At 43.3% G+C, this 21590-nt stretch overlaps 1 pseudogene; it reads right to left on the bottom strand.

The window, feature by feature from the left end:
- Nucleotides 1–2336: 2336 nt before the first annotated feature.
- Nucleotides 2337–20926, bottom strand: LOC119376687 (proteasome activator complex subunit 4-like; annotated as a pseudogene).
- Between the last annotated feature and the right edge of the window lie 664 nt (nt 20927–21590).

The following is a 21590-nucleotide window of genomic DNA, read 5'->3' as shown; positions in this document are numbered from 1 at the left end:
GTTATGCGCACATATTATACCTGCACCCAGATAATTTTTAAAGGGGTCCTGCAACACTTTTCCAGCTAGCCATGAAATAGCTTCATTAAAGGAGCTTGTTTCCTCATGAATCTACCACCGCAAAAATTTTTAGAATCCATCCAGTACGAGCAGAGTTACAAAGATTTGTCGCTTGCTTTAATTGCTTGCTTTCTTCTCTCGTCCAGACGAAAGCGCTGGAAGCTAAGAAGGGAGGGGTGGCACGGGAGAAAAACGTATGTCACGCGCACCTCGTGAACTTGAGCACTTTTTCTTTTTTTTTTTCCCTTAGAAAGCGCGACGTACTTTCAGTGCAATCGCGTGTGCGTGCGGGCAAGTGACGCCCTGCCACGGCAGCCACAGTAACTACTGAGTGTGCCATGTTCAAATCAGCCAATGGCGTGGCCAGTGGCAGTGACGCCGTAAGCGTCACTTTTGTCGAGAGAAGAGGAAGCGCTTTTTAGCTGACCGAGAATTTACTGTAAATCCCAGGCCACGTGCTACGTTATAATGTTTGGCTCGCGTGTTCTCAGGAGTTTAGGCTACCGATTGGCATTGTTTTCTGACCATGCTGAAAAAGTGTTGCAGGGCCCCTTTAAAGCTTAAAATCGTGGTTTACGTGCTCAGACAGGCTAAGTACCACAAATTCTAAACTTAACGTATTTTGCCACTTGTAACTTGCACCTATACTACTGAAATCCTGCTACTATAAGAATTTTCTTCAAAATTATTCAATACTAATTACTAGAGCTGTGCGAATAGCAAAATTTTGGGTGCGAAGCGAATTCGAATAATTAAGATTGAGTGTGAATCGAATCGAATAATTTCGAATAATTTTCGAATATTTCTCAAACATTTTTCGAATAATTCGAAGTGAAATTACAGAAAAAGTTGCAGAGAATCTCTAAGCATGTTCTTGTGAGATCGCAACATGAAAGTGTTTCTTTTCGCTAGGTTGATGAAGTGGTGGTGGGATCATACTTCATAGTTGTCGTTCTTATCAAGAGTGAGGCAATGTAGAGGCCGAATTGTATCTATGTACATGATTTGGTGCAACCAAAGTGTTGCCGACAACACTTCACACGTGATAGGCAGAGATGCCGTTTCCTCAGCCTCTCCTCCTCTTTCAACTGCTGTGGAAGTCCAACTGATGTGGTGGACAAGGGTGTGCTCCCTTCAAGTCCGGAGTTCCAAATCTGCCTTGTAGACGTCGATATATAAGAACATCTGAAATTTTGGATGCTAAAAGACTTCGGCGTCCGATTTTTCGGACTTCCTGCCCAAATTTCAGGTCCAAAACAGCATTAATTGAGCCCCCAACTCTGCCACATCTTTCATCTCCATGTTGGAAGCAGCGTTTTCTTGAGTTAATACATTTGCGACCGTAGCGGAGCTCTAAAGGTCTCTAAAGGTAGCTTTGCCGCAATACGGGGGTGTGATGAGGTGAAGCATATTGAAAATCTAGGGACCACTTCCAAACCGACGTTGATTGTCTTTTGGCTAAGTTCGACCGTAACGGACCTTGAAAGGCAGCTTTGCCGCAATACGGGGGTGTGAGGAGGTGAAGCATATTGAAAATCTAGGGACCACTTCGAATCGGACGTTGACTGTCTCTTGCCTAAGTTCGACCGTAACGGAGCTTGAAAGGCAGCTTTGCCGCAATATGGGAGTGTGATGAGGTGAAGCATATTAAAAATCTAGGGACCATTTCCAACTGGACTTTGTCTCTTGGCTAAGTTCGACCGTAACGGAGCTTGAAAGGCAGCTTTGCCGCAATACGAGAGTGTAATGAGGTGAAGCATATTAAAAATCTGAAGGGGTCACTTTTAACCGGACGTTGACTGCATTTGTCTTTGGGAAGTTCGAATAGTTCGAATAGTAAAATTTCAGTGCGAATCGAATCGAATAGCAAACACTATTCGAAAAATATTCGAAATTTCGAATATTCGCACACCCCTACTAATTACCATTTGCTTCACCGCTTTGAACCAAGAGAGAAAATTTGCACACACCTACACGCCAACCTTTGTATCTCCAACAATAGCCCCTGGTCCTATTTTTTTCTCCTGTGCACACAACCTCCTCCATCTTTGAGGTTGAGCGAGAGTGAACAAGGCGCACATAAAGACGCCGCTAAGGAAAGCAGTTGCTCTCAAACAAAGACAAGTCGTCATGTCGAAACATTGGCTCCAGCGGCATTCCCTGTTCAACAATGCCTCATGACCTTTAAGAAAGGAAGAGTGCTTTATTGTGCTGGATATTTCTACAGAATGTTATTTTTTTACACAGGAACTGCACTTATTTTCTAGCCTGCTTCACATGCTGCAACCAAGTTATACTGCCACTTGTCTTCTACAGTGTTCGACAGGCACAACACGCATCAAGCATTCCCAGGATAGACGACTTGCCTTGAACATGTAGAACCTCTTGGCATCGAATCGGTCGTGGCCCTTGCGCTCTTCCAGTGACAGGTACTTTGAGAGTTGCTCCACAAATGATTCGGAAGTGAAGGCTTCAAAGATGGCTGCTTCAGACTATAAAGAAGTAAAATAAATCAAACGCACAACCACAAGTGTCAGTGATTGCCTTTGGAACGTAATATATACACTCACTAGCTCAACAGTCTGTCCTTGCAGTATGTTCAAGAACAATTGGCATAATACATGAAGAATAAACCAGCGCTTGAGATGGGATGAGATGAAGACACAGACATGGTGCTGTCTTGTTGGCGATAGGATCTCATCCTGTCTTAGGCGCTCTTTCATTCTTAACTACTACTATTAACTACTATGCGCCAACCAGCCCAATCAAGCACACTGCTTAAATTGGCAGAAACATAAGCAAATCACATAAAGAATAATGCAGACAAATCGGACTGTCTGAATACCATAGTTACTCGAATCTAAGCTCTGTCCTCCACATGTAACAGGTGGTGGTACCTCTATGACCACTATGTTCATCATTGGCTATGCCCATACAGATTCAAGTGACGGCTATGCCTGTTCGCAATAGAGGAACAGTTAAGAGTGTGTTCCATCTGGAGCAGTACTCACTGGCGACATCTCCTCAATGGTGCGATCCAGCGAGGGCTGCTGCTCGTCAGGCGCGTAGACAAGGAAAGGCTTGGGTAGCCGGTAGAAGCCAATGTGAGTCTTGTGCACAAAGTGGTGCTTCTGCCACCGCTCCTTAGTGTCGGGACGCAGAGCACTGTTGTACTGAAGCCACAGGTTGGCGGGCCGCTTGCCTGCTCGGTCCACCAGGGTGGCCAATGTCGGACTAAGCTCAATCGACTGTTGGTCGATCTCGGCAAGCTCCTGCTTGACGTGTTTCTTTTTGAGCTGCTTGAGTACTGTGCCAACTCCCAGTATGGCCACCTGTGCATCATTTAAGCCAAGAAAAAGTTGTACTCAGCACAGCTTTTCTTGGAAATGCTGCCTGGATGCATTCATTCCTGTTATTCTGTCTACAAAAGATACCCTGCCACCTCTGGGCCCACCCCAGCAACACTTTAGCATATAAATTTAAAAATGAACTTGATTTAATAACAAAGACTTTGATTTAATTTTATGCTTTAATTCATCTCGCTCCGCAGGTGAAATTCAGCTTTAGCCTTGCCTACCACCCAAAATTTCAAGCTGAATATCTTTAGCTGAATAGCTGAAATTCGATGCTGAATATCTTGGACTATGTGCAACTTTTGTGATTTCTGAAAATGGGAATGCCATGAATTATCATGCACTACAACTTTCTAATATAAACAACTGCCCTCAGATCAATAATTAAAAGGTTAATTTATGAGTTTTTGTTAATTAGCTGCATCAACGTCATTTTAGCTGCGGGAAAGTATTTCCGCCTTGACAGAGTTCATGTGAGGAAACGACAGGAGCCTAACTGTCATAGATTTTTTATTAAAAAATCTGTATTGTCTAAAAAAACATCCTGCATATGTTAACACATGCGACACTTGACGTGTCCACTGCACTCACTTGTCATGCAAAATATTTATTTTATGAAAGGCATAATTGACAACCACCTCACTGTAGCTGAAGCGTCAAAGAAATCCATACGGATTTCTCAGAAAGAAAAACTTCTAGTTGAGAAATTCACTCCGATTCGGGGATCGAGCCTGGGACCAACGCCCTTCTGGGGTAGCCACTCTACCAATTGAGCTAGCCAGAATGCTAGCGAGTGGCAGTGCAAGCACAAATTAATGGACAACTTGAAACATGTACAAAGAATATTGCAAATGAGTTGACTAATTCGCCCTTGCACTTCTAATCACTAGCATCCTACTTAGCTCAATTGGTAGAGCGACCGCCCCAGAAGGGTGTTGGTTTCGGGTTTGATCCCTGGACCAGGATGAATTTTTCTCCCACTAGAAGCTTCCCTTTCTGACAAATTTGTATGAATTTCTTTGAGGCTTCGTCCGTACAGACCGAAAAGACCATACGGTGCAAAGTGTATACACCAACCTTGCGCACGTTGAGCGTGTCGTGCACCAGGTGATGGACCAGCATGCTAACAGCGGGCGTGGGCAGGGGCACATCATTCCTGATGAGCAGTTTCACCATCACCAGGGCCATGTGGTAGTGACGCCAGTGGCTACGCATAACATTGCCATTGCACAATCATGATTATGTATGTTAGGCACTGCAACTACTAGCACCAATGCTACTGTGCATTAGTGCCAGTGTTAGTACTAGCAATACGAGTCGTCATGTTTGTACTGGATACAGGAGAAACGCTAGTGGTACTTGTGCCACTAGTATTAGCACTACTAGTACCAGTACTGCTAGTATTGCTATTACCAGCACCACTGGTTAAGAGTACTGCAGTATAAGTGTTGGAGCACCAGTGCCAGTTACAGCAGTGGTACTGGTACCACTAGTATCATTACTACCAGTAGTAGTACTGGTACTTGTACAGTAAGGTCTTGGTAAAGAAAAAGTTGCTTACATGAAATTGGCGCTTAAATTGAATAAATGCCTCCGATTTGGTTAGTTATGCATGTGAATGCTGAACCTGCTATACAATTTTCACAGTTCATTGATTATTGCGTTCATTATTGCAAAATGCAAACTTCTTTTTGCCGACAAGCTCTAACAATTGTACCTATAGGTGACAGCTGGGATAGTTGGCATTTCAACATTTTATGCACTTCCAATGCTTGCAAAAAAAAAAGCGAGCGCTACCTATTTTTTAGTGTTTTTTTCTCTCGTTTTTTTCACCCTACTTTCTTTCAAGCATTAGAAATTCATGATATGTCTCACATGTGTACTAGTTCTAGGGGGAAGTCTTGGAATAGACAAAAAGCTGATGTAAACTGCAATTCCACAAAAAATGTAAGACTGAAGGAAATAATGTTTCTCAGTTTCAATGGCCACTCCTGCTCGTCTATTCAAATATGGCTTGAAATGAGCACGCAAAAGTAAGGAAACCAAATAAATAGGATAACTGAATAAATATAAGGCAACGTATCAAACTGAAAATCATTACCTGTATCTCATTATAATAATGCCATTACTAGCCACTGAGGCTAGAATTCCTTACTTACATACCAGCTGAAAGAAATTAACATACATCAACCGTTGTAATTACAAGAGAAACAATGCACAGTAAGCTTAATGCACTGAAAAAAACAACAACAAAAAAGCCCGTTCTTACTGCGCATTTATGTGACTCTGAAACAGCACTGCATGATTGCTTAGAATGCTACATTTTTTCTCTACTCTGCTGCTTAGAACACCAGGTGTGTCTTGCACCATTTTGCAAAAACGACATTAAAGTGGAAAAGTTACTCGTGCTTGTTTAGAATGGCTTAAAACAAAACTGAAGCAACCATTCATTAATTTACCAAAACCAGTTTACTAGCTACCAAAAAAATGTACATGAAGAGTTTGCATCAACCCTTTTACTCAACGGTCTTGGTAACGTGACGCTGAAAATTTCGAGCAGCACAACTTCGCAAAAAGCTGCAGCAGTGCCTTACTTTATTTCTTATTACTAGTACGACACAATTGACCCCATGCTTTCCTTGGACAAACTAGGTTGCTACTAATTGGCAACAGCATCACTACCAGCACTGCTGTTCACACACCAAGCGTTTGGTTAGATGTCTATGCTAGTGCGTCTCCACTAATGCTGAATCTCTCTGGCAAACATATTACGCAGAAGGCCATAAGTGGATACTCACAGGCTACCACTCTCCACCTGAGAAACCAGCTTGCAGACGAGGTCTTCGTACTCCCTGTGGAAAGGGTGCAAAAATTTGATGGTTCATAAAACTCAACAAGAATGTCTAAACCAGTCAAGAAAGCCCACGAGTGTGTGTTTGAGTCTCCAAAATATCTTGCCTGAAATCTCTGTAATATCTTAAAAGCTAACTTGTAACTGGCTTTAATAATAAAGTTGGTTAACAATAAATGTAAGCCCCACAGCAAAATAGCCCCAGGTAAACCCATTCTAGTAGCAGTCGTAGTTGATTGAAAAAAATTTAATTTCAAAGTACGGCAGACTAAGCCAGTTGGTATGGGTTGTTAAAAAACCTGCATGGCTAACAAAGGTGAAAAAAGGCACATGCTGACAAGGGTGCAATGTCAGTATTCTTCCACCTGTCTTTTAATCACACTTATTTTACCACAAAAACATACTAAACGTCCCTCAAGTGCAGTGGCCACAGATATGGGCTCTCATCTCTCAATCTGGTAAGCAAAGTTCAAAGAGCAAAGTTCAAAGTTCCCTCCGCTGGTAAGCAAAGTTCAAAGAAAACAAAAAATTCCATTACGCAGAAAACAACAATGCAGACATCAGTTGGAAGCAAGAAAGCACAGCTGACTCCTAACGATTATGGGAAAGCACACAGTTGGAACATTTGCACTGAAATACACTCTCATCATACTCCCTTAATGTTAAACTACAACTAATTTTTCGACTAAAAAATCTTAGTTTCAAATAAAGTACAAACAGAAGAGTCTCCATGCAAAAATCTTGCATCTGAAGTATGAGCAGAAGTGTCATGAAAACCCTAACAAAATGGGCGTTTTAACACCAAAACTGAAGAGGATACTGTCATTACAGCTCGCGGGTAATGGCATATGACAAGGACATATGACCTAGAATGCATGCATCCTCGACACGGCCTCCAAGATAGGCGGCGCTGAAACTCGCCTGGACCCAAGTGATATAGACAACCACCAGGCAGATGTGAAGGCTTCTCAAGAAAACGATGTCACTGCCAGCCCTGCCAAGTTTGCTTCAGTGGTACTAGTACTACATACTATCAACTCGTAATGAATTTAGCCAAGTGTAATTATGTTGAGGTTGGCCTTCAACCAAACCTAGCGCAATAATTACTTTTTTGCACGGTTGTTACACTGCTCCTCAGCTTCCACTGCTGCAGACATTTCTTCGGCAGATGCGGCAAGCGCCAGTTGTTGGGCACGCTCCAAACAGGGTGCTGGCACCTGATGGAAGGAACGACATGCAGTGAACAAAGTCAACGCTGAGAAAGCCATACTGAGATTACATCATAATCACCGTATCAGTATCACCTCAACATCATCACCCTTTAGTTGTTCCATGTTTACAATATGTTCACTCGGCATGCTGCCCATTTGACAATGTCGTCACATGCATAAAATGATAGCTTGTGTATACTGAACACTTATTACAGACACTTTGTGTTTACCTTTGCTTAGAAGTTTGAAAATGCAGTCGATCCTCAACGTACTTTAAGATGGGAACACACAGCGCTAGACACGGGATGGTGACAGAATGACCGACAAGGCACTGAACTAGCAACCACTGGTTTATTGCTGGGAAGTGCGATATACACAGAAGCTTTGGGCAGAAGACCACCAAAAACACAGTATCCGTGCAGAGATAGAGAAGAAGTCATCCTGTCACAAGCGTCGGCAAAAACAGGTTGTCACATTTTCAACAACTAACTAACCGATTTCACAGATATGCAGGGAAACCAAGGACGCACTGATGCAAGCGTTCCCGTGCGTACGAATATGGTGAGCTTTGCTTATCTCGCATGCTCTTTGTTCTCTGCATGTTTCCAAAACGGTGCACTGCTTAAGGATTGGCTAACAACCACATGTTTTGCAGTGCTGGGCTAAGTGACTGGCCACAGAACTTTTAAGCAAGTCCGTGTGCTCTCTTAGCCCACCATTCAAGCATTGGCCTGTTTGGCTGATGCAGCAGCGGCCATACACGAAAGGAATCTTATATACTTTAGCATGAGTGCAGTCAACAAAGTGCTTTCTGTGTTTTTTTTTTCTCAGATTGTTCTGTCTTGTTGCCCTCCTTGTTCACCTTGCGGCAGAGCGCTGAGAGCCTGTTTCTTGCACTGAACAAAATGCATACTCCAATCCTTCTAGCAACCTTTTCTAATCTGTGCGAAACATCGTGGACATTGAAATATAATGGCTGTACTTAAATGAGGCCTTTTGTGGTCTTTGTGGTGTACCGGCCCTCCTCTCGCCAAGGTCACCAGGAGTCTTTCAGAAACAGACACGAGCAAGGGCCGGGGATAACCAGCCTGGGTATAACTGGCTTTTACATCTCAAAACTGCAATTTGATTATGAGGGACACCGTAGTGGAGGGATCCAGAAATATTGACCGTCGGGTGTTCTTTAACGTGCACCTTAATCTAAGTACCCGGGCCTCCGGCATTTCGCCTCCATAGAAATGCGGCCGCTGCAGCTGGGATTTGATCCCGTGACCTTCTGGTCGGAAGTCGAGCACCGTAACCGGAAGACCACTGTGGTGGGTAACCAGCCTGGGTGAGCCATTGCTACTGGTGCTTGGAGCTACCAGTTACCTGGTGGTGGCACAAGTAGGTCAGAGCTGCTTTTAGGCAGGAGACTGCATTACCCCTTTTCTACAAGTTTAGTGTGTGCACATGTGAAGGGTGGGATAGCTTTCTTCGAACAAGGATTACATTGCCAGCACACACGGTCAGTTTCAAATGGTAACTCTAGGTCTAAATAAAAATCTTATGGCACAAGTGTCATAAAAATCTAATGGCCTTATTGGCAGCGTGTCATCACACTGGTATTAAGATCCGAAATGTTATTTTTTTCGAAACAGAAATGTCATCCAATTTTACTAAAGCACTAAAAAAACACTATTTAGAAGAATTAATGGACCTCTGAATGTAATGTCATGTTTAGTCTTACAACTAATTGGCCTCTTTAGTACACATATCGGCGTTTTTGTTCTTTCCTGTGCAATAATGGTTTTTTTTGTGTGGTTATTTCATGCGCTCCGTTGCTTGTTGAATGATTAAAATGTATTAAATATTCAACATTATATAACTCTGTTTAGTTTTACTTGTCTGAAATGCCATTATGAAAAAAGTTTTTTGAACAAAACTAACCTATGGCTATGGGTCCATGCAGTGCTTGCAAACTTCGTGTAAAAAAAGAACAAAATAAATTCAATACAGTTCAATTCAACTTGTGGCGTACCTTAATTGCAATCTGGATGGTCTCGAGGTGTTTCTGCAGCGTCTCGAGGATGTGCTCCAGGAGCCAGATGATGGACGGCTTCTCGGAGTGTCGTGCACCGACCAGTGCGGGCCACAGGGAATCCAGGAAGGGCCAGTCGCACAGGACAAGCATCGTTCGCTGCTTCTTGCCGAGCAGGGTGTACAGAGCGCCCTTGAACTGTTCGTGCGTCACTTCGGGCCGCTCTGGCGTCAGCAGCTCCATCAGTCCTCCCAGAAGGAGGGTGTGCGAGCCTGGGTAACTGTGCACACAGTTGCCCAGCACCTCCTGCGCTTGAATTCGCACCTGCGACACAAAAAGGTGGAGCACACATTGTACAAAAACCAAAACTTGGACATTTCATTCAAGTGACTAACCTCACTGTAGTGGCTGGTGGCGAGGCGCGACAGGTCGAGCATCAGGTCCCGATGTAACTCCGTGAAATAGCTCAGGTGGCGGCTCAGAATGCGCATCTGCATGAAGATAGTGGGATGTCACAAAGCGGGAGTGCAAATAAGCTTGGAGAAAAATCTCCCAACAAGACTTCACCACTTCTGTTACGCAAGTAATGGGTCAATCTAACAGCGGCACAAAATGAACAATGGGTGATATTCAACTTTTTGTGTTTGGTAGAAAATCATTAAAACAAACAAATACGCAAATACGTTAAACACCTCTAATATTCATCAGAACTTATACAGCAGCACATAAAAGTACCGAAGTAACAGCTGCATGAAACTGTGTATCAGAAATGTGCATCAAACGTATTGTAGTCTCCCCCCAAAGCAATTGAATCAGTTATTATTACACATGCTAAAATTGGTCACAACTGGCTGCTGTGGCTCATAGGCTGAACGTCAGGCTCTGGGCTTAATGACAAAGGCTCATTTCGATGTGCCTTCATCAAGTCCTTGGTAATCTTAAAGCTAGGTACATTGTATTAAGCTAGCACTATATTTAGTATCTAGATTTATTCACGAGAAATCAGGTAAAACAGTACGACGCTTGCCTATATCTTACCATAAGTAAACACGGCCTGCAGAACACATGCACTCCTTGTAAGGCAGGACACTGCCACTGATTCATGAGGAAATCCAGTACACATTATTTTGTAATCCTTTCTAAAGCCACAGGATCCAGCCAGAGCAGTGAAAACGTATTTGCAGAAGCAGTGCATGACTGCAGAAGCTATCGCTGTTCTCAAGTAATTCATGAAGGAGCTGACAGTGTCATGACCCATCCTCACCCGTACTCATGACCCATGCCATGATAGATCGCGTAAAGATAAGAGCATCGTGGGCCTCAGCATTAGTATTGTGATGCTGAAATAGAGCAAGTAAATATGACTGGTGAACTCGCCTCTTGTTGCAGCTGTGCCCTGTCCACAAGCAGAGCCCGAATGTGTTGCTTGTGTTTGGCTAGCTGCAATGAGAAAGATGGCAAAACCATGATGATTTGTATGCACTTGCTCCATTAATAAAGAGATACACAGCCTCATTAATGAAGAGATGCGCAGCCTTTCATAAATTTGTGTTTAGTAGCACGAATTTGATAGCACGTCTCTCCTTTCTGTGGACTACCACATTCTACTGGCAACCTCCATTCATAGTTTGAAAATGCAGGCATAAAATGCATGTACACAAGAACAAAAACAATAATGTAGACAGTGACTGACAACTAAAAGGTAGCACTACAGCAAAGAGAGAAAAAAGAAGCAAAAAAAAATAAGCCCTTATCCGAGTCCCTTATTATGGTTTCAGGCGTAACAATTCTTAACAAAGACCAGCTTGTTATACTGGGATAACCGATGTGACAAGCCTCTATTGCAAGATGCACTTTGTTGCTGTCTGTACAGAACTTCACTAAATTTTAAATTGGCAGTACAATCACATTTGTGATAATGCAATATAGAGACATCAGTTAAGGGTGAGGCCCCCCCCCCCCAAATCTTGCTTACTGGAGAGGATGGGGTGTTGTACCCCACAGGCAACATACCTTAGCATTGTTTGAGACAAGTAGTATACTGTTGGAAGGAATGGACCTTGCATAAACAAACTTCCAAATTATGATAACAAAACAATGATAGATTTATTTTTGTCCACCTCACTCAATGCACAGTTGTCTGGCTTTGCTACGCCCCCCCCCCCCACCCCCACAATACACTTCTGGTGCAATGAAAGATGAGCTATCAACCTGATGGTTCCCCACAATAAAACGAGCTACATCGAACAAGGACTTCAAACATACCCGGTTCTCCAAGCCTTTTTTGACAATGTTGAACCCTTTCCATCGAGTATCAAAGTCATCCTTGGGGATTCCCCAAAAGAACATGAGCTCATGGTAGATCTGCAATGAGAGCGAAGACGCTGCAGCTTAAATGCATAACACGTGACGCTTAGCTACGCTTTACCTTGATGATCAGGCAAAGAGACTTGATGTCGTCTTCGTGAGTCCTCTAGAGATGTCCCTGTAAAGTCAACATTTCTGTGAATTGCTAGAGGTAACAACACCACGTACCTAAAACCTTCCGCATATGGTGGCTATGACTTTGTCGCACATTTTCCTCCGGACTTGAAGTTCACAGCTGCAAAGCGGAAATAATGAAATGCTTCGAAAACGAGCACACGTGACATGTCCAAGTCAGTAATCAAATACGAGTAAAAAAAGACAACCCAAGCGTTGAAAAATTTTCATGCGCCCTATTGTGCAGCAATGTCTTCTTTACAGCACAATCAGACCTCATTTGAATGAAGCCCCAGGCGATGCGAGAACACATCGATATGTTTGTTAAATTACCATGCGACTGCAAGCAGCATTCTTACAACACTGCCTCCAATTTTTTTTCTTTACAATTTCTAGCTGTGAAAATATTTTTGGAAATTGCAGTTACTGAAATTATTAATTCACAACAATCTTCTGTTCAATTTCTAGATGAGCACCATTGCTAATGCATATCTAGTAAAATGAATACAGTAAAAACTTTCAAAGGAACTGCAATGTGTTTCAAGATCACTACCTGTTGCACTTTGAGAAAATGTGCTGTAAGAACAGAGAATTGCCTTTATCTTTTGACATACAACCAAATTAGGAAAGACCGGCACAAACTAAAATGAACAATGTACAGCTTGAGTGTGCATGAGGCCTAATACATGAGAAAAATAAGTACATCAGCAGTGTAAAAAAACACACTCAACAGTCAAAATTATAGTAGCATAATGCTAGATTCATACAAGGCTACATTCAATGGAAACTGTAAAAAGACATGCACAATTTATGCAGAGCTTCTTTGCATCTGAAAACAGTACTTTATTATCTGAAATTGTTGTGTGTGAAAATTGTTAAATAGACAGAAAATTCAAATTCCCTAGTAAGCAATTTACAGAAACAAAGGTTTAAGGCTATTTGGGGTGCATGGCCATCACACAAAGGAAAAAGTATCATAAAAAAAGCACATAGGTAGCTGCCTAGGTGTCCGATTTCTTAGTGACAAAAGGCCACTGATCCAATACAAAAATAATAAAGCATATTCATAACATGAATGCAACATTGCTACATTTCCACTTAAAAGCAGTTGCTCTATGCCACTGAACTCTACGATAGGCAAAGAATGGCTAAAACGAGGACTCAAGAAAATAGATTAAGAACTTACATGGTACTCCTAGGAAGACCTTGTACTCAAAGTGGGCAGGAACTTTTGAGCCAAGCCTGCCGGGATGGAAGAAGGCACACAGATATTCAATATTTAGCATAAAATAAGTTACCAGTGTCCTTCATACTTCATTTTTAATGCTTAAAGCCTTCTGGCCAAGTTTGCTGCATGGAGAGAAGATGCTGCTAGGCGTGCATTGTAGACAAAGCTATGTTTGCTGCTGTTGGCTTGCTTTGGCGGTATACACCGTACGGGCTTGCTCATACTGTCTTGTCATCTAGTATTTGCTTCACTTGTTTGGAATAAATATATGAGCTAAGCTTTGCAGTGAAATAGCTTGCAGAGCACTTGGGTGAGGAGAGCATGCTCTCGTCACTCAAGTGCTCGTAAAAAGGGAAATTTTTTTCGAGGGGCTCGGGTCGTCGTTGGACACAACCAAATGAAAGCAACAGGACATCAGGCCATGTAAAGCATAGGGGACCTTATTGGTGTCCTTTAACTGTAGTATGGTCAATTATGAAACAAATTGAAAATTAACCTAAAGTGGACGAAAAACCACCCGGGATTTCGACGGTTTTGGGCGCGGATACCACATCTGGGACCGGGTGATTTTGATCACCCTTTCTATTGCACCCACGCACTGTAACCCAATGGACCATCCTGCCGTGGTGGCACAGTGGTTACGTTTGCTTCACTAGAGGCCTACAGGTGTGAAGTTAGGCCCTGACGGTTATTTTAGGGCCATAGGAATTACCCTCAGCAAATTCCATGCAGCTGAAGATGTGCAACATAATTTAGTGAAGTCAACGCCACTGGCATAGCTCTGCCCCCACCCCCTAGACACACACACATACCGCACACATGCATACATCACAAAAGGACAACGAAAGGCTCACAAGTTGATGGGCTCCCCAGGCCACAGGGGTAGTGCCAGGGCCCGCTCCCAGAATGCAGTCTAGGACCAGGTTGAGGCTACGCTGAACCTCTTCCCTGTAAAAAAATAAAATAATTCAAGGAATTTCAGCTGAAAGCAAATGTAGAGGACATAAAGGAACACTAAAGGCAAATAATAAGTCTAGATGTATTGTTGAAATAGGGTTCCAGAAACCTCGTAGTGCTTGTTTCGTGCCAAGGAAATGTGTGTCAAGGAAATCAAGTGTTTAGTTGCCCGATCCATTAGCACAATTCAAACCACACGTCTCCGAGAACGGCCTTCTGACGTAACCATGCCCCCTTTTACTCGCTTTACTGCGTGACAGCCGGCGCTTGGGGCAACAGAGCAAGGGGATTTAGCCCAGCACAGCCACACGAAACGGAACTTCCATTTGTACTTAAGGGTTGTCAAGAAGTTCATTTTTTGTATGCATCGGACTGAAACACGGTAGCTGAATTTTATTCCATCTTGTAATTCATCCAAATGTTCTTTTCTGTCACGGGTAGTTTGAGTACTTGTGATTATAGTACTCAGGCCCAACTACATCATCGGGCTTGCGGTCCCAGAATGTCCCACTGGTGGTGCAAATCATGTCTACGTTTACCTTAATTTCTCGATTACTAAAGTGCTGCTGTGTGTAATATTGCCATTTCAGACGTTCTCAAGCACTGACCTTTAACTATGACGTAAGTTGTTATTTACCTTTAGTATCCCTTTAAGAACGCTTCTGTACAAGTCAAGAACACAAAGAGGTTGTCACTAGTGAATAGGTTTAGAGCCTATGAAACTAAAGCCAGGCCCAATGCATCAATGTTATTATCATTCACTTCACCAATGCTGGGCAAGGCGGCTCTGCCTGCTAGATTGGGCACGGATAAACATTCACTAACTATCACTGTTCGGTGAGATGAACTTTGATTATTTGGACCATCTCTGTTGAGAAATTTGCTAGAATAAAAGGCACAATAGATGCCATTTTTGCATGCTTTTACTAATGTGCTGTCACTTCATTTGTTCCCCGAGTCATTTTAACCCCACAAGAAAACTGAAAGAAGTTGAAAACAACCAGTCAAATGAAAAAAGAAAACATTTGTCAATTGTCTGTTTGCACTGGCCCATCATGGGAAAAAAAGATCAAACCAATCAAAACCGCAATATGTACTGCTGTTGCATGGGCTCTTTTGATCGCGATCAGGGTTGATCTGGATTAGGCTCACCAAATCAGTTGCTGCTACACAGCCACTTATAATCAATTTGGATCAAGGTCATAATCTGCACATCACGATCTGGTACCCAGATCACGATTTGGCTGACATCAGCATCAAACTCAATCCAGATTAGTCTGGAAGCAGCGACCATTGTTGATGGCGACTAAGAAATGCAACCCCGATAAACCCTGACAGTGATTCATGAATATAACACATTGTTTCCTTTCCACACTGTTGCCGAAGAGCATAAAGGTGCTTCTATACCAACCTGGACAGGGTGCGTTCTCCCCTACTCCAAAGGAGCAATGCCTGCAGTTCTGGCTGCAGAAAGGTTTCAAGCAGGTCTTGCACGCATGCCAGCTCTTCACTGGATGGAACGTGCCACTTGATGTCCAGATGGTCTAGGTCTCCTGCTCGGCCCCACTCCTGAAAGCAAACCTCCCCGAAATGCTCTTATCTCGATGTTTTTCACGCATCACACTGTTACGGATGAATTTAATACAATCGCCTTATGTTTTCTGCTCAACACTGTCTCTGTGATTGCTTTTTCACCATAATAAAATAGCAAAACATTTATGCTAGGACATTTATGCTGATAAGTAGGCATGTGCGAATATTCGAACGAATATTACAGTATTCAAGTTCGCTTCGAAACGAATTTAAATTATTCTAAATTTCGAAGTATTCGAAATGAACCAATAAACATATACTACACCACATGTAACCCCCTGTAAAGGTTGTTTCACTGCAGTGCAGGGGTGATATTACCGTGAATACCCTAGCCAGGGGAATCTTGCACTGCCGTGAAGCCCCATTTCAGGTTAAATGAACATATTACCTTCATTGATCACTTAAGCGCGCGCAAACAAGGCCAAAGGGAGGTGACGACAACACAAGCGCTTACTTCCAACTGACATTTATTTACGAAAATGCATAATATAAACTTCTTTTTTCCATGACGTCACAAAATCGTATGAACATGCTGAGAAACTGTTTCTTTAGACAACAAGATAATGGAAGGTGGGCTTACGCATGACTGACCCACCTTTGCAATCAAATCCGCCCCTATTATCTCCCTCACATCTTGGCTTCTATTTCTAGTAGGGGTGTGCGAATATTCGAGTTTCGAATTCGAATCGAATAGTACCTAATCGAATAATTCGATTCGACTTTCGAATAGCTAGTATTCGAAGTTTCGAATAATTCGACACTACGAATATCTAAAACGTGACAAATGCCAACGGTGCAACTTGGTGAGGGTGGGGTGGCAAAAACTCACGCTAACGTCGTTACAGTAGGCCTTTCGTTAAAACTTTCACTGACATCCTGGTTCAAAAGCGAGCTCATGCTGATCTTAAAGGAGCTTATGACATTTCCGCACGTAGAAAAACATATGAGAAAACTGTAAAGCCCTTCACAACTTCGTTCGCGAAACGAAGGCACGGTCTTCTTGCGTAGTTCGGTCGCGTATGCCGCAAGCGCCGTAAAACGTCCTGACGTTGGCCTGCGAAACCCTCGGTCATTGGCTTTGCATGTAAAGATTTGTTCGCGCTGGGCAGTCGCCACTGCCGCACCGAAACACTTGTTCAGAAAGTTCCATCGTTTCGAGACGCAGGTAAAACGCTGCTGTGAACGGGCGCCCGAAGATTTTTGGGCCCGGAGCACTCGTAGCAATGAAGCACAACATTACCGTTGTCAGATGAGCTGTATTGTGCGACCATGGGTAAAGAAAACTAGCCACCGTACCCCCCTCTGTGAGGAGGTTAGGAGTGGCGCTGCTGACTGGAATGGCGGCTCTTCTATCAACATGCTTGCGCGCCCATAAAAACTGAAACAAAAGCCACTCTTGAACATGTGCGTAATAAAACTATCGGCACGCCGTAGCGTCCCTGATTTGTTCGTTGTCTTGCCGTAACTTGAGGTACACATTTCGTGTAATTACACTATTCGATATTCGATTCGATATTCGATATTTCTGGCCACTATTCGGCACTATTCGATTCGAATTCGATTCGAGGTGAAATTTCACTATTCGCACACCCCTAATTTCTAGCTACCACCCTACACATATCATACAATGGTTTACAAGGCCTTCCATTCTTCAACCCCACACTCATGACAATGCACCGAAAGATTGCCATCACGATAGTTCCCCACCTTCCTCTTGTGTTCAGACACCTACCAGTCTGGCCGATGTAGCTGAAGCATTCGCTTCGAACCTAAAATTTACTATTCGCACAAGCCTACTGATAAGGTTACACAATATGCTTGAACTAGTGCTGTAGGCCAGTATTAGTATTCACATCTGCCTACACAAGTGTTTCCAGGTGGGCTAGTTCAACAAGGAAACCGATGCCCTGTTGACAAAAGAGGGAACCTGTCTATTAACATTTGATGGGTCCAGTTTCAGGTTGCATAGCTTCGCAGGATCGAATCCCGGCAGCGGCGGCTGCATTTTCGATGGAGGCAAAAATGTTTGAGGCCCGTGTACTTAGATTTAGGTGCACGTTAAAGAACCCCAGGTGGTCGAAATTTCCGGAGCCCTCCACTACGGCGTCTCTCATAATAATATTGTGGTTTTGGGACGTTAATCCCCAGATATTATTATATTATTAAGGTTGCATAGCTTCCATTTATCTAGGGTTGAGAAAAGATAATCTGAACCAAGTATCCCAAATATTTGGCTAGCCTTACTCCTCAATTATTGCATCAAAAGCAACGCACCCTGTGGTTGTGCTCACAAAGTGAATTTTTTATTTTTCTTTTACATCAGTGAAATTTCATTTATTGCTGGTTCAAGTCAGCGTACTGCAATCTCTTTAGTGGTCAAACTGTCAGCTGCCGATGCCCGACAAACCTGTACCCCGCATTGCTTAGTAGCTGAATCATCCACAAGCAGCACAGAAACAAAAGAAGAGAAGCAGCACGCACCCTGATAGGCAGGTACTCTGCGAAGTTGAGGCACTGCTCCCACGGCACTGCTGTCATGCGGTAGTCGAGGGGGAAGACCAAGCTGCAAGCCCGCAGGACGTTTCGGAGCAGGCTGCTGGCCAGCAGGTAGCCCCGCCGAGATGACAAGTGCAGCGTGCGACGGAGCACATCTCGCAGTGAGGGCAGGTGTGGAATCAGCTCCTTTCCATTACAGCGCACCATCTGCGCCGGACCGGATAGAAAGGTATCAAGGTTACAGGAATGTGTTATGTTCTGGGACTGGGTGTGGATATTCTTGGGCAAAAACGTGAATGCTAACAAGTTCATAACTATTAATCGCTTACAAAAATCTTCACAAAGGCATTAGAAAGGCTGGGCAGCAATGGTGGCTTTGTATTAATAAATCAGGCAGATTTTTATACACGAATGCGGAGGATTGCTCATGATTACTCTTGACTGCGTACAACTGTTTTAGAAAAGGACACTGCTGCAAAGAACTGTTTCTTACAGCAGAGGCTTCTCATGAGGCACATGACTACTCATGACTGTCAATGACAGAGGAGTACTATGCGAGACTGCACACAATTTTGGAGTTTAAACATTTAGCTGTTCACTCTGATAGATATGTAAGCCCCCACATGATGAGCAGTACTGATTGCAAAGAAGTGCACTCAGGCATGGATTGTTAAAACACACTATGGATTTTTCCTTTCTTTCCTTTTCTGACACTCTCTTTTTTTTTTACCGTGAAGTTAAACATTTGCAATGGTTAACATGTTCCATCAACCTTACCTCGGAAAGCAATAGCAGGTCAAAGAGAACTCGTCGTCAAGCAGTCCTCTGTGGCCACTTCATCAGATCCAGTCAGCGCCATGACCAGCTTGGTGAAAGTGTGGCACGAATGTGCCCAGTGCCAGGTTGGGATTGACCTGAATCAAGCGCAGCAGAAAAAAACATGCAGCTCATGAGGAAACAGTGCTTGATACTAAAGGGGACCTGTACACTTTTCGAACACGGTCAAAAAACGCTGCCAATCAGTAGTCCGAGGCTCCTGTGAACATGCGAGCCAATACTGTAGTAAGTGCACTGGCAAGGAGTTTACAATTACATTTCGAAGACAGCTATAAATCATTCATTCTTCTTACAACAAATTCCATGATAGATGGGCCCGACTACGTCGTAGCATTCGTGCACTGCATAGTTACTGTGGCCGCCACAGGGTGCTTGCCATGTACTGGCGCCACGCTCTATAGTGCTAGAATTACACACAATAGAATTTCCGTAGTGCACTCGTAATCACAGTGAAAGAGAGCCGGCATGTTCAAAGAAAAAAAGAAAAATTGCTCGAGGTCATGACACACGCTGATGTAGCTTCTTGCTCCTTTGTCACATTTAGAGAGTAGTGTTGCCCACTAATGCTTGTTAAGAACAACTTTTGCAATGAAATTGCTTACAAGATTGCTAAGGCCTTGTCTGCAGGATATTACCTTATTCCCTTATGCTAGAACTTTTCAAATTTCTGACTTACAGTTGTTAAGAGTGTCGCGGAAATGTTTAGGCAACTTATGGATAGACCTACAGACATGCTGAGGGCCGAAACAATCCACAGCCATAGTCACAGCAAGAAAAGCTCACCCGAGCCATGCAACGGCACAAGTTGGCAACGTAGCGGCCAGACACACGAGTCTCGAGGATTCGGTTGGAGACGAAGGAATGCAGTTTCTGCAGGGCAGCCTGCAAAAGAACACATCACGGCATCATTCGCATTCCAATTAGCGCAGCTTAAATGGCATTTGTGAACATATAAACAAATCTGAATCAGGAGCTAAGAATTCGACAAAGAGAACTCTTTAGGTGCATTAGGCAAGTTCCCTTTCGTATGCTTGCCCCAGGCTGCGGTTTTTCTAATTTGACTACAGCGATCACTTCAAGTCTCCACTTTCCTCCGAAGTGCTTTTTCAACATACCATAACAACAGTTATGGTATGCTGAACATTCGTCACTAAAATCCCAGCTTGATGTAGACTCACTCGCGAATGTTCAACATATCGTAACTTTTGTTCAAATGGGTTTAGAGCATCCATTCTTGTTTTCTTGTATTCAGTACTCATACCAGGTCACTCTGATCTGCTTATTTTTGTAACTCTCTTAGTTTAGGTAAACCCTTGCTCCAGAAAAGCATATAAAATGGTTTATATTTTAAAAACTACATATTATACATGAAAAATAATTGCGTATTTGAAATCTTTGTACAAATATACATAAACTCGGCAAGCTTCATCTCAATTGATAAAGACTTTAAAAAAAATTTCAAGACCCACGTCCCCCTTACTAGTTGCAGCCGAGATGCAACCAAGCCACGCGAGTTTCCAGCCTCAACCTTGAATATGTCGGGCGAGCACTGGGTGAGGATGCTGTGAAGGTGGAGGACAGGCCCACTTCCAGAATGTTCTCCTCGGTGTTCATCTTGTCTGTGTCCCGGTCCAGCCTCGTCGGATTCTCCAGGCTGCTGTTCTCAATCAGCGAAAAGCACCTTTCCATCAGCTGTAACACAAAGTCTTCAAAGCCAGCAGTGGCCAGGCAAACCTCCTGTTCGATTTCAGTGAGGTCCGTGCGAATGTTCACACACTTAGTAGAGCAGTCCACAGTGGAACGAGGGTGGCAAACGTCGAGATAAAACTGGAATGTCACCTGCAAAGGACCGCAGTTGCAACTTGTTAAGAACTCTGCCACAAACTGTCTTGAGCTTCTTCCAACAGCTGCTGCAGTAACGCAAAGCAATTCTATTGGTTCATGCAGGCCCGTAGCCAGGGGGGGGGGTTAAGTATCTGTTTTACCAAAAATAAATAATAAAAATAGGTGTTTTCCTCAAAAGTCAAGGTTTTCAGGCCGGTGCCCCCCCCCCCCCCCCCCCCCCCCCCCCCCAAAAAAAAAATTCCTCGCTACGGGCCTGGGTTCATGCACAGGGGACAAAATACTGTTTGCACAGTACATGGCACCCTTGCCCACAGCAAGTTCAGTGATGTCCTTTCTCATAAAAAAAAGCCTAATCTCAAACCTTAACATTTACGGGCTTCAATTTATTAGTCATTCTAGGGCTGGGCAAATAGTAAATTTAAGGTTCGAAGCGAATTCGAAGCAAATATGACCTTGTCGAATAATTTCGATTTGAATAGTGCGAATAGTATATGTCCATATTTTAAAAAAATGAGCATTTTTGTCATGACCGAACTAACTTGCACAAAATTTTTATTAATTGTAACTAGGTGTGTGCGAATGTCACTTTCTTGTTTCAAAGTGAAAGCACATCCAATAGTGACAGGAGTTGAATAGTATAGGGTGGAAGTTATAGGCT

Source organism: Rhipicephalus sanguineus, unplaced genomic scaffold, assembly GCF_013339695.2.
Source record: "Rhipicephalus sanguineus isolate Rsan-2018 unplaced genomic scaffold, BIME_Rsan_1.4 Seq1934, whole genome shotgun sequence".
In the NCBI taxonomy this organism is placed as follows: domain Eukaryota; kingdom Metazoa; phylum Arthropoda; class Arachnida; order Ixodida; family Ixodidae; genus Rhipicephalus; species Rhipicephalus sanguineus.
Note: the sequence above shows the minus strand (reverse complement) of the source record. Positions and strands in the feature narration are given on the sequence as shown.